The sequence below is a fragment of the Palaemon carinicauda genome, chromosome 34 (genome assembly GCF_036898095.1).
Source record: "Palaemon carinicauda isolate YSFRI2023 chromosome 34, ASM3689809v2, whole genome shotgun sequence".
In the NCBI taxonomy this organism is placed as follows: domain Eukaryota; kingdom Metazoa; phylum Arthropoda; class Malacostraca; order Decapoda; family Palaemonidae; genus Palaemon; species Palaemon carinicauda.
Window position 1 is genome coordinate 58,243,308 of NC_090758.1, and position 12,500 is coordinate 58,255,807.

The window sequence follows — 12,500 nt, forward strand, 5'->3', positions numbered from 1 at the left end:
ATATATATATATATATATATTTATATATATACATATATATATACATATATATATATATATATATATATATATGTGTGTGTGTGTGTGTGTTTGTGTGTGTATATGTGAGCAAATACAGTTCATATATTCAATCATACACTCATGATACACAATGAGCCAAAAAATGTGTATATCAAGTTTCTCAAATAATTCTTTCCGCTTTATATTCAGCTTATCTTAAATCCCTAATAAGCTTCATCTAGCCAAGTCATGTGGAAACCAGAATAATATTGGACTTCTTCTTCGGGGATCGGGGAGGGGTGGGCTCCCCCCCAAATAGGTGTAGGGAAGACCTCTCCCAGAGGATATTATGTATTGAGGAATGTGGTTACCACAGAGGGTAAATAGATAGAAATGTAAGTGTATATATATATATATATATATATATATATATATATATATATATATATATATATATATATATATATATATAGTTAAGTAGGTTAAATATAGATAAATAGATATATAGAAAGATAGATAGAAAGATAGATAGATAGATAGAGAGATAGATAAATAAAAAGCATCTGTAATTATGTAAGGATATGGAATGATAGAAATATATATCACACTTTTCCTTTTCTACATTATTTATCTTCCAGATATCTGAAGACAAATTGTCCATTGCATTTAATTAAGAGTCACTAATTACAATTAAAACCTCTATAAGTGTAATTGCATCAAGTAATAAATTTTCTTTAATCTACGGTATATATTCCACTCCAATCAGGATAATAAAATAGTAAAGATCTCCATCAGATGTTTACCTCGCAGCCGTTGCCAGTGAATGCTTTTTCAGACGTGATTTAGGAAAAATACTTCAGAGATGTCTTGAGATCAGATGGAGGAAGACCATTAAGAGGATTAGTGTGTGAGATTTACTCTGCCCATTTATCATGTTGGCTCTTTCATTAGGGCGTGGAAGGACTAGCGCTTCCATTAGGCCTTTTAGAATCACCTTCAGGTAATCAATGGAAGTACAAACTACGCTAAGGTTTCCATGTTGTGGGAAATTAGGAAAATACTTTTCTTGTACGAATGCTATTCTACTTAAATATCTTAATTAAGTAATTTAACTATATTGTTTTTCTTTACTTTTTCTTTAATTATTGAATTAGTATTTACGCTTTCAGTATCTTGATTTAAAAATCAAATATGGATTGTTTTGTTCTTGTGTGTTATAAAAAGAGTCATGGTGGCCTGTTGATAACGTCCTTGCCTGGTGATCGCCACACTAGGGTTCGATTCCCTCTCAAGCTCGTTAGTTCCTTTGGATGCTGCAATCTCACCATCCTTGTTACTTAAGGATGGAGGTTTTGAGGGAGCCTATAGTTCTCTCTGCTGAGTCATCAGTAGCTATTGCCTGGTCCTCCTTGGCCCTAGCTTGTGTGGAGAGGGGTGTTGGCCCCTTAGCATATGTATATAATGCCATTTTCTATGGCATTGTCCTGCTTGATAGGACAATGTCACTTTCCTTTGTCGCTCATTCATGAGCGACACTTAAACCTTTAAACATAAATTATTGAAAATATTTAATAAGCTTCAACAATGTCATTCTTAGAACAAAAAGAAGGGTAAATAAAAGATTATAAAAGTAATACACAAAGTTCTTTAACTGTTCAATATTATCTGATAACAGAACTAGGCCTTGAAGATGTTCAAACTCTTACTCTGTGTCGGGATGAGTCTTGCTTTATTCATAGAACATCTGCACAGGATCACAAATCTCGATACAAATTACATGTAGGCTTTGTCACCTGGATTGAAGTTAGTCATCACCCGGCCTTACCTAACATATGCCTTTAGAGTTGCTCACAACACCGTCTCTATAGTTGTTTCAGAAGTATATAAAGCTATCCTCGATGAGCATGCTGAAGAATTAATTACATGCCCAACAACCCCAGAAGGATGGAAGTAAATAGCGCGCTTGATTTACAGGAACATGAATTTGTGTAACTGTGTGGAAGCCATAGATGACAAACATATAGGCCTTTGTACACCTCCCAAAAGTGTTATTCTTTTCTTCAACTGCAAGAACATTTTCTCAATTGTTCTCTTGGATTTAGTTGATGCTAATTATAAATTTCTCAATGTTGATATTCGACACACTGATAGCCCTTCAAGATGCAGCGGTTTTTGCGTCTACACCTCTAAAGCAAGCCATTGAGGAAGACACTTTGCACTCTACAGAACCTGAATCTCTTCCGAATGATGAGGACAGTACCCACATTTCCTTCTACTTTGGGGGAAGATGATGCCTTCACCCTGAACACCTGGTTGATAAAACCATTTTGTAACTGGTCCCATAAGCAACGCATTTCCAATCACAGGATTTCAGAGACAGAAGGATTGTAACCGCTTATATGCTGTAAATATGGTTCACCAAAAAGTTTAAAGCGCTTCAATGTACATATGCAATTGCCAGATTTATGGGACCCTTTTGGAAATACAAATAGCCTACCTTTCTGTTATGTTAAATAAAGATAGTTATTTGACTACTCATTTTTTTTATCATACCTCTCCATGGCACATCATGCTACATTCAATTTCATTAAAACATTCACAAATGCTTAGTAGATATTGATTAGGATTTAAAATGTAAAATCTAGTTATACATAAGTGAACTTAAGTTTTTTGCAATATTACTCCCGATTTAATCAAACGAAAAACATAATGATCCAAAACGCATGACACAGATATTAAGAGATTCTGTAATATGGCAAACCTGCCAAATATATTTGTGAAATCATTTTCTAATTCATTATTGCCTTTAACTAGACTTCAATTGCATTCTGAAATCGATGATAATATTCCTTTCATATCTGATCAGAAGACTGGAATTGCATCATATATTAATCTTTCAGGTTTTCATGAAGTAAACATTTATAAGTTATGATTGAATGTATTATATATTTGATGTTCTATTTTGGTGTTCGCAGATATTCACGAATGATAAATAGATCGTTTGCTCAATCAAACATCATACAAATTTCCTGAGATTCATGATTCATATGTATGAGATGCCCATCTCCCACCATTGCAATATTGATCTGAGTTATACATCCTTAAAGTGTATATCATGTGAGGCTCTCGGCGCTTTGATGATACTTGAGTGATTTGTATAGGCCTATATCTATTCTACCTAAATTGAAACTTGCGTTGTTCATGAATAGTATTTGCAAATGGTGAGTTCAATGATTCTTTTTGTGAAACTCCGATGACAAATATTTTGATTTTATACATTGACATGAGAGAGAGAGAGAGAGAGAGAGAGAGAGAGAGAGAGAGAGAGAGAGAGAGAGAGAGAGATTCTAATAAAGCTGCATGTAGTATAATATAACCAATTCCATTTCATTATGTTACAATGTAGTATATGTAACATAGCACATTTAATAGAGGATTGATATCTATAATAATATTGGTTATGATTAGCTGATGATGTCTTACAAAGATTTTAGTTCAACTTGACTGAATTACTCTTTGAAATATTTAGTTGCAGTGTATTAGGATCTGCTTTATATTTTTTTAATACATGTCATCTTTATAAGAGAAATATTATTATCCGAACTATAATTTTTCATGCAGTTATTAACAGTAACTAACCTTAAAAGTAAGTTTTAACAATCAAAGGTTTCTCTGAATTTGCACTGAACCCGAGTCTTCCTATTTATTCTCAAAAGATGGCAGCATATGTCCCGTTTTCATCCATGTAAATGATTCTGTTTGATAGAAAAAGGAGGATAGATTGATGCTTATATAGCATATTCGTAGCAAGTATAGATTATATCCAGCTTCAATGAAGGAGCATATTTAGGCTATTTTCTAGCGAAAAAAAATCCCGTCATGGCAGATTCCCCAACCCAAGGATTAAAGAGCTCTACACGTTGGTTGTTTTCGTGGCCAATAGATGGCGTTAGCAGTAGAGTACCAGATTGCTAATTACCCACATCCCCACTCATTATAAATTTCATAACTTAATTTTGGGGCCATTTTTTTGTAAAAAACAGAAAAAAGTGAACTTGTGGATCAAAGTTGTCTGAGCACAGCTTAGGAAAATGTAAAAACCACATTATATATCAAACATCTTTCTTTTACAAGCAATCATTAGTTCAATTACATTTAGGGTCAGGGGGAGATAGGGCAGGACCTGAAAGACAGAATGCCAAATGTGCTGAATTCAGTTAGAAAACCAAGTAATTAAACATTTATTTGAGCTGATTTTTAATCATATTCTTATGAAACCTGCAGATAAATAATATGTTTCATTGTATAACTATTCCACACACCCCTCTTACTCACTCCCTTAAATCGTAATGAGTTTCACTTTACCGCCAATAGATGGCATCAGAGGTACCTTGGATAAACTAATATAGTCAATTATTTGAGGACCGCGTGGGTCCAAAATGAAGAGTGTGGTAAGAAGGTAGAGGTTAGGGAATTGGTAAATTGTCCAACTACAGTTTCCTTATTATTAATGGATACTTTTATCATAAAATCATGTGAATTTTTTCATATACTATCGAAAGCAACCTGAGTATACTTACAAAATATTTTTGAAATTTATGTCTTCATCAGAAAATGAACAATTAGTCATGAACCTGTACAAATGACCAAGTTAACAATCATCGGGATAGTTGAGGGAGGTGGGACGACGTTGGGACAGCGCTGCCAAATAGAATTTCCTTGCATGGAGAATATCATTATATATTAAAGAATCAAAGCATTTAAGGAGTAGTAGTTATATGCTAGAAGGAGTATGACTATGTTGTAATTTGATGTTCTTATCATCATCGTAGTCAACATAAAGATATCGAATAACGAAAAGGAAAATTGTCATATTTCTGTGTCTTCGCCAACGTCTGCCTGACTGTCCTATGTCACCTACCTGCGAATACGTGTTTGTTGATAAGGGCGTTCCAGGATTTGAATTAGTTATAAAATAACCCTTATCATCATTTCATCAGAAAATATATACCGGTCAGTAAAGCTGTTCCCTGGTTCAATATACGTTAAAAGAAGTCCTTAGTATCTATTGTAGGCAATAGTGTATGTTCTTTTTATTGTTCTGGAATGTATACTCACAGAATGGATGAACCCATTCTGTTATTTTCAATGTCCATCTATTGTCTGTCATTCTTATTATATGTCCATTATCTTTTTTTTTTTTTTTGTTTTTTTTTACATCTTTGGATATCATCTAATTCAATTTACTCACGTATTCAACTTTTTCTCTTTTTCTGATTCTTAGTGTTATTCCTATCTACATTATTTCAAATGCTCTAAGAATTGCAAATACCTTAAGTTCTAATGTTTTAGTAACACCCCAAATTTCTCATACAAAAGTTAATATTGGTCGGATTATATGATTAAATAATTTTCTTTTAAGAAACATTATTCTCTAGCCTAATAATCGACCCATGTAAATTTAAACTAAAAAATTAAACACTGATAATAATCGACCAAATGAAGATAAAACAGGAAATACTGTTCTGTATTTTGTTTTTTCTCTAAGAAATATTGAAAGCCACCAAAACCGATTTTGATTTTTATCAGATACTGTGGAAACAACCGAAAACATTTAGATTTTCATCTGACATGGAAAACAATGAAAAGAAATTTGGATTTTTATCGGAAATATTGAAAATCAAAACAGATTCTGATTTTTGTCAGACCTACTGACGGTCAGCAAACCAGATTTCCGATAGATTGAAATCAGATATAAAACAATATGTTAAAAGACCACGTATATATTCAGAAATATGTAAGCAAACCAACATATACTCTCTCTCTCTCTCTCTCTCTCTCTCTCTCTCTCTCTCTCTCTCTCTCTCTCTCAGTCACACCCATACAGACCCAGACACACACAAACATATATATATATATATATATATATATATATATATATATATATATATATATATATATATATATATATATATATATATATATATATATATATACCTGTACATATATGTATATATATATATATATATATATATATATATATATATATATATATATATATATATATATATGTATATGTATATATATCAACAATAAGATAGTATATTCCCTGATGTAGTGTATCATTAGTATTCCTATGATTTCATATTCCATTATTGTTAACAACGAAAACAAAGAAAGAGAGAGAGAGAGAGAGAGAGAGAGAGAGAGAGAGAGAGAGAGAGAGAGAGAGAGAGAGAGAGAGCCTTTGGAGCTTTACCTCTTCTAAGCCCGTCAGAGTAAATACAATTTCATTAAAACATCCTCGAATACTTAATAGATCTGGATTAAGAATTAAGCAAATAACGCAGCAAAAATGTAAAAAATCTTTATAAATAGTGAACTTGAAAAACTTGTCAAAATTACTCAATATGTGATTAAACGCAAAACTTAATGATCTAAAATGCATAATTGGCACAGATATTCGGCGAGTTTGTAACATTGGCAGACTTTTCAAATACGTCTGTGAACTCAATTTCTAGTTCATTATTGCCAATAATTAGACTTCAATCCTATATTGAGACTGGTAAAAGTTTTACTATCATGTTTGGATAGGAATTTCAGCATAATTTTGTTATGGATAATTGTCTTTATATATATATATATATATATATATATATATATATATATATATATATATATACGTACAGTATATAAAATTCCAGTATATTTTAGGCTTGATCCTTTAAACAGTTGAATTTTATAGATAAATGACTATTTATGTTCATTATTATTTTTGTTGTTGTTGTAAATGTGTTAAAGTTTTAAGGGGAAAATATTATAGACATATGTAAAAGGATATATATATGTATATATATACATATATATATATATATATATATATATATATATATATATATATATATATATATATATATATATATATATATATATATATATATATATATATATATATATATATATATATATATATATATATATATATATATATATATATATATATATATATATATATATATGTGTATATATATTTATATATAAATATATATATACATATATATATATATATATATATATATATATATATATATATATATATATATATATATATATAGATATATATGTGTGTGTGTGTGTGTGTGTGTAATGTATAAATAATCTTATTGGGTATGTAGGTCTGTGTATTTTTTTATATTTTTTTGTGTTTACATATTGTGAATTTTTCTTTTGAATCTCCTGAAAAAAAAAATCTACAACGTAAACAAAAAAAAAAGGTCGCTTAAAAAAAAAGGTTAAAAAGTACTGAAATAATATCCTCAGTGAAAAGAATGACAGAAGAATTTTTCAAAATTCTTCTTCTAGATTTATCTGGATTATAAATTGTCCCTAATTGGGCTAAAGTGTTCGCAAATATTATTTATTAAGTTGTAGAAGTATCAGATGATAATAGATTTTTTTTTAGATTGGCCAGGGCACCAGCCTCCCGCTGAGATACAATCGCTTCCTTATTGACTTATTGCCTTATTTTTTGTTTGGGTTCCCGCAGGTCCCTCAGTGTGAGGCACCTCGTATATCCACCAGAGAGTTGCTAATGCATCTTCCGATGTATTTTGCATCTTCCAGTCTTGGATGGTCCTGGATGCATCTTAGGTATTTATCGAGCTTATTCTTAAACACATCTACGCTCACTCCTGATATGTTTCTTAGATGAGCTGGCAGCACATTAAATAGTCGCTGCATTATCGATGCTGGTGCATAATGGATTAATGTCCTGTGCGTCTTCCTTAGTTTACCCGGTATATTTTTTGGCACTATTGATCTACCTCGGCTTGTTCTTTCTGATATTTCTAGCTCCATGATGTTTTCAGTAATTACTTCTATTTGGTTCCATGCTTGTATTATTATGTAGCGTTCTCTTCTCCTTTCTAGACTGTATAGTTTTAAAAATTGCAGTCTTTCCCAGTAGTCAAGGTCCTTAACTTCTTCTATTCTAGCAGTATAGGACCTTTGTATACTCTCTATTTGCGCAATATCCTTTTGGTAGTGTGGGTACCATATCACATTGCAGTACTCGAGTGTACTACGTACATAAGTTTTGTAAAGCATAACCATATGTTCAGCTTTTCTTGTTTTAATGTGTCTGAATAACATTCCCATTTTTGCTTTACATTTAGCCAACAGTGTTGCTATTTGGTCGTTGCATAACATATTCCTATTCAACATTACACCAAGGTCTTTAATTGCTACCTTGTTTGGGATTGTCTCATTATTAGGTCCCTTGTATGCATATACCATTCCTTCTCTGTTTCCATAATTTATTGATTCCAATTTATCGGAGTTAAGTACCATCCTATTTATCTCCGCCCATTCATATATTTTGTTTAGATCTCTTTGTAGTGAGTTCCTATCTTCATCACAAGTAATTTCTCTACTTATTCTTGTGTCATCGGCGAAACTTCTCACTACGGAGATTTCAATATTATAGTCTATGTCTGAGATCATAATAACAAACAGCAGTGCAGCTAATACCGTACCTTGTGGCACGCCAGATATTACCTGGGCTTCATCTGATCTTTCATCATTTGCAACCACTATCTGTTTTCTGTTTTGCAGGAATTCTTTTACCCATTTTCCTATCTTTCCCACAATATTATGCTTTCTCATTTTTTTCTCTAATATATTATGGTCTACCTTGTCAAAGGCTTTTGCAAAATGTAGATAGATCACATATGTGTCTTTTTCATTTATCATATTTTTGTATATGTTTTCATAGTGTGCTATCAGTTGGGTCTCTGTACTTTTTCCAGGCACAAAACCATGTTGACTTATATTAAACAAATTATTTCTAACCAAATGTCTCATTATTTTCTTTTTTATTACCCTCTCATACACTTTCATAATATATGATGTTAGACTAACAGGTCTATAACTGCTTGCCTCTAGTCTTGATCCACTTTTGAAGATAGGGGTTATATAAGCTAATTTATGTTTAACATATATCTCGCTCATATCTACACTTTGTCTTGGCAGTATTGCAAGCGGCTTCGCGATAGTGTTTGCAGTTTTTTTTAACAAAATCGCTGGAACTCCATCTGGTCCGGCTGCCGATCCATTTTTTATTTCGTTTATAGCCTTGACAATATCTGCTTCATCAATATCTATATCCGTTAGATATTCAACATTTTCTTCTCTCATTCCTGTTTCCTTATTCTCATTCAAAATTCTTGGCGTGAACTCACTCTTATATTTTTCTGCTAATATGTTGCATATTTCCTTTTTTTCATTCGTTAGCCATCCTTCAATTCTTTTAGGGCCTATTTCTCATCATTTGCAACCACTATCTGTTTTCTGTTTTGCAGGAATTCTTTTACCCATTTTCCTATCTTTCCCACAAAATCATGCTTTCTCATTTTTTTCTCTAATATATTATGGTCTACCTTGTCGAAGGCTTTTGCAAAATGTAGATAGATCACATATGTGTCTTTTTCATTTATCATATTTTTGTATATGTTTTCATAGAGTGCTATCAGTTGGGTCTGTGTACTTTCTCCAGGCACAAAACCATGTTGACTTATATTAAACAAATTATTTCTAACCAAATGGTTCATTATTTTGTTTTTTATTACCCTCTCATACACTTTCGTAATATGTGATGTTAGACTAACAGGTCTATAATTGCTTGCCTCTAGTCTTGATCCACTTTTGAAGATAGGGGTTATATAAGCTAATTTATGTTTAACATATATCTCGCTCATATCTACACTATGTCTTAGCAGTATAGCAAGCGGCTTCGCGATAGTGTTTGTAGTTTTTTTTAACAAAATCGCTGGAACTCCATCTGGTCCGGCTGCCGATCCATTTTTTATTTCGTTTATAGCCTTGACAATATCTGCTTCATTAATATCTATATCCGTTACATATTCAACATTTTCTTCTCTCATTTCTGTTTCATTATTCTCATTTGAAATTCTTGGTATGAACTCACTCTTATATTTTTCTGCTAATATGTTGCATATTTCCTTTTTTTCATTCGTTAGCCGTCCTTCAATTCTTATAGGGCCTATTTCTAATCTCCTTTCATTCATCTTTTTTGCATAGGAGTAAAGTACTTTGGGGTCTGTTTTTATATTTTGAAGTGTCCTTTCTTCTTAGTCCCTTTTTTCATTTTCTTTCGACTGTATAATCTTTTGTTCTGCATTTTCTATCTTACATTTTATTTCCATCATTTTCCACACATTTAATTCTTTTGCAAGATTTTTCTTCTACTTTCTGATTTTAAGAAATAATATCCTTTTGTCTGTTGGTATGCACGTCTTTTGTTTATTGTTTTTTTTTTGGTACATATTTTTCAACAATTCTCTCCAGTATTTTGTACAGTATGCCCGTATTTACCTGTATATTATCACTTACAAATACATTTTTCCATTCTTTATTCAGTTCTTCATTTATTTCTGACCATTTTATATTCTTACTGTAAAAATTATATTTTCCATATCCTTCCCAAAGTTTTGTGCTTTTATTAATTCTGCGATCACTTGCTTTGGAATGGACTATCAATTCTATGACATTGTGGTCTGAAATTCCCGTGTTATACACTATTATTTCTTTAACATAATTCACCTCATTCACAAGTACTAGATCTAGGACATTTTCCTTTCTTGTTGGAATGTTGTTTATTTGTTGCATATTATGTTCTAATAGCATATCTTGAAGCTTTTCAAATTGCTTCTTATCTTCTGCGCTACTATTACTCTCTTCTTTATATGTATACAAACAACCACTTTCTTCTATCCGTTCTTTCCAATAAATGAAAGGAAAGTTAAAATCTCCGGATAGGAGTATATCCAGTCTTTATGGTTTCTAAATATATCATCTATTTTTTCTATTATTATGTCAAACTCCTTAGTATTTGGGGGTCTATAAACTACAATATTCACTAGTTTTTCAAATTAAAATTCTACCGCAATCAATTCACATTCTGTGTTGCTGTATTTTTCATAGACTTTTCCTTGATTTATGTCTCTTCCATATATTGCGGTTCCCCCTTGATTCCTATTTTTTCTGTCTGATCTATATGTTTGGAAACTCTTTATCTGGTCATCACTGCCAGTCTCTTGGGAATACTATGTTTCACTTATATTTAATATATCTATTTTTTCAATTTAGGTCAGTTCTTCTAAGAACTTTATTTTCCTTTTAGAGTTACTCGTGACTAAACCCTGTGCATTCATACTATTAGGGTTTGTGTTTCATTCCCATTATTTAATAATGGTAATAATATGGATTCTCCCATGCTTCCTTCCTGTTCTGATATGATGTTCTTTTCTTCATTTCCCGGAATTCTGCCATTAAAAAATCCAACTTTTCTATTATATTTGCTCTTTCGCCTTCATATTTATTTTTGTGTGTATACCTGCAATTATCCCCATATCTGCACCAACCCCTGGCAATATAGATGCATTCTTTATAGTTGAGCTCTAAATGTGCATATTTGGGTTGAAAGGCCTGCTTTTTTGTTTCCTTTTGTGTTTAATTTTTGCTTTCATTTTTTTTCAGTTTGCTGTGATTTCTTACTTTCATTCATGGTTGCAGGATGCATATATCGACATTTTTTGTTGAAACTGCATCCTTTTCTTTCTTTTAGGTTTTTGCATATTTTTGGATGGAGATCTCTGCATTCATCTCCATATCCGTCTAGATACGCACATTTACCATGTATTTCATAATTATGACATATCTTTGGATGCTTGTAGTAGCATTTTTTGCAAAATTTGTAATTCCCTCTTTTCAGCAAATTGCAGACTATATCTTTCTTTTCTTTTTTTTTTCTTGTTCTTGCTCTTCCCTAAAAGTATGTAGGTCCGGGTAGAGTCTCTTGGGTCTATTATTTGTTTCCATCAGATAATTTATTTCTTCATAAGTATGTTGTTGGATGGCATCATAAGTTATATCAATGATTTCCTCTGCATCCTTACTCATATCCTGTTCATTTTTCTCTTCTTCTTCTTCTTCTTCTTCTTCTTCCTTTGACTGGCCAGACAGTACTACAGTGGATTCTTCTCTCTGGTTACGGTTCTTTCCCTTTGCCTACACAGACACCGAATAGTGTGGCCTATTCTGCACAGATTCTCCTCTGTCCTCATACACCTGACAACACTGAGATTACCAAACAATTCCTCTTCACCAAAGGGGTTAACTACTGCACTGTAATTGTTCAGTGGCTTCTTTCCTCCTGGTGAGGGTAGAAGAGACTCTTCAGCTGTGGTATCCAGCTCATCTAAGAGAAGTACACTCCAAAATCTAACCATTGTTCTCTATTCTTGGGTAGTACCATAGCCTCTGTACCATGGTCTTACACTGTCTTGGGTTAGAGTTCACTTGCTTGAGGGTACACTTGGGCACACTGTTCTTAGTGTTACTGTTCTTAAAATATTTTATTTTTCCTTATTTTCTTTCCTCACTGAGCTATTTTACCTGTTGGGGCCCATGGGCTTATAGCA